We start from the raw sequence: 2,491 nt of genomic DNA on the forward strand, positions 1-2,491 counted from the left end.
ATGTAACTGATATGGGAGTCCTTCCTACCTTAGATGCCTAGGATCAATGGGAGCATTTTTTTTTTTTGTTAAAAGTTTTATCTTCAGTGTTGTTTAATTTCAGTTCTTGTTTTTCTGAAATTTAAAGTTTTTTAATGACTTTGTCTTCATTATTCAGTAATAAATCCACGGTATTATTCAGAAGTTTTTTATTTTGCTGCAACATTTGGTGATTATGAATATTTCTGTATTTTGTTTTGGCAAATAGCTATTTGATTTCTATTGGATAGATTGAGTTGATTATGATCAACACTTCAGTGCAGACGCTTTCAATTACAATCTATTCCTTTTGGTTGTGTTTGAGATTTTGATAGTCAAAATCCTTCAGTTTGGACCATTTACATATGCACTGCAGATGATGACAGATACATACTGCATATGTATGTTTTATCTTTGGTTGTATCAATTGAACTTATGTGGGTTATGGTTCTGGTTTTGTAGTTTTGGAGTGGTGTGCTTTTGAAAGCATTATTTTTCCTTAGCTCTGCCAGATTCCATAACTTGACCAAGTTTGTGATTAAGTTTGAGAATTTTATGCAATTTCATGTGCACACTTCAGTGGTTATTACATTGTTCTAATTGTGTACAATTGAGTGAGTAATGTAGTCCAAGTGGGAGAATGTAAGAGTTGGACTTACATTAATCACATTATGAATTTAACAATTGTATATGATTACTGTTGAATGAAATAACCGGGATTGCATAGATGATTCTATCCCTGGAACAATAAGGAATTTGTATCTGAAATCCATATTGTATTGGGAAACTTAATGTGCTTATAATCAAGTAATGTATATTGGTACATGATTTATATATAGAGGACCTAATTGATTTAGGAAAACTGTTATGGGAAGTTTCTGATCTCATCCTCTATATATAGGTTCAGGTCCCTGCACTCTCTACACGCAAGTCTTTAGATCTCAGCCCCATACACAGAGAACTTGAAACTAGAGCAGTTGCAGAAGACCGGACCTGTTCGTCATGGCACTCAATTCATTCTCAGCTTCAGGTATGTCTTCTGTCTTTCATACTTGTTCTGGCATGCCTTAAGCTAATGTGTTTATATATATGTGATTGTGTTCAGTAAGTGATCATTCAATTAATAGATAACATAGATTACCAATCTAGATCTGTCATTCTTTTGAAGAAGAGTTGCTGCATGTGATGGAGAAGGTCAAAACAATATAGAGCAAAACGTATGTAACGTTTATTGCTTGTTAATGATCATATAAGGTACTCAAAACAACATTGAAGAGCAGAAGGATGAAGACCTGGAGCTACCATTGTTTGACTAGTCAACAATAGAGACTGCTACCAATAAATTTTCAATTAATAATAAACTTGGAGAAGGTGGTTTTGGATCTGTGTACGAGGTAATATGTACTCTGCTAACAGAAGAATCATACAAGTTAAGCATCTATGTTGGGAAAACAACAACTAATCTTGATGCAAATGTGAATAATCTTCAGGGTACACTACTAGATGGAAAAGAAATTGCAGTGAAGTGGCTCTCAAGAAGTTATGGACAAGGAATGAAAGAGTTCAAAAATGAAGTGATACTGATTGCAAAACTTCAGCACCGCAATCTTGTAAAGCTTCTTCACAAGGTATGTTTTGTTTCTTTCATGTTTCCATTTACATAATTTTGACAGGTATATTATTTTTGTCACTTGTAGTTACTCGTTATATAGATTGGAATAACTTTTTAACTTCAAATACGGTTCCAAGAAAATGATCTCAAAGTTTATATACATGATGTTATAATGGTAGTTGACTTTAAACTTTTATTTGGTTCCCAAGTTCACACGTTAATTGTCTTCGATGCAGTTTCATTTGCTCTTACTCTCTTAATGATGGGAACTATTCGTGGACAAGGGGGAAAATCTTAGTGATATTTCATCTTCAACAACAATGTATTTTGGAAGGCAGCCTTGTTTTTTGTAATCCAAGAATTTACTTTGGTATGAAATGTATTTTGCTTGGAATGTAAAGAACATCTTGCTATGAATGTAAAGTTTTAATATTTTTGATTGAGTTGTGGATTTGTTCACTTTATTGTAAATATTTGAAGTATATTTATTATAGAGAAATAAAATTATTATTCTGTCACTTTTAGCAAAAACTTTTTTTTTTAACATGCTGTTATTTTTACACACAGAAATAAGTGAGATTTAGGATATAAGGATCTCACACAGAAATTCATGTCAATAAGGTTATAGGTTTTGATACAGAAATCAGTGTGAGTTGCATCCCGCACAGTAATCCGTGTGAAATACAGTTTATACATTTAGCACAAAAATCTGTGTGAAATAGAGTTGCTCACACGGATTGCGTTTCATTCCGGTAATTTATATTTATGGAATTATAGTGGGGCCCACGTCTAATATTCACACGGACAAAATAATCCGTGTGAGATGAGCATTGCCCCCCTCCAAACCACACGGTAACTCAA

General features: G+C 33.2%; 1 long non-coding RNA gene across 1 annotated transcript; it reads left to right on the top strand.

Moving 5' to 3' along the window:
* Window positions 1-938: 938 nt before the first annotated feature.
* Window positions 939-2,094, top strand: LOC112168171. The gene is made up of 4 exons (XR_002924121.2): window positions 939-1,048; window positions 1,273-1,412; window positions 1,509-1,646; window positions 1,867-2,094. It is a non-coding gene; the product is annotated as an uncharacterized LOC112168171 (long non-coding RNA).
* The last annotated feature ends 397 nt before the right edge of the window (window positions 2,095-2,491 follow it).

The sequence above is a fragment of the Rosa chinensis genome, chromosome 5 (genome assembly GCF_002994745.2).
Source record: "Rosa chinensis cultivar Old Blush chromosome 5, RchiOBHm-V2, whole genome shotgun sequence".
NCBI lineage: Eukaryota > Viridiplantae > Streptophyta > Magnoliopsida > Rosales > Rosaceae > Rosa > Rosa chinensis.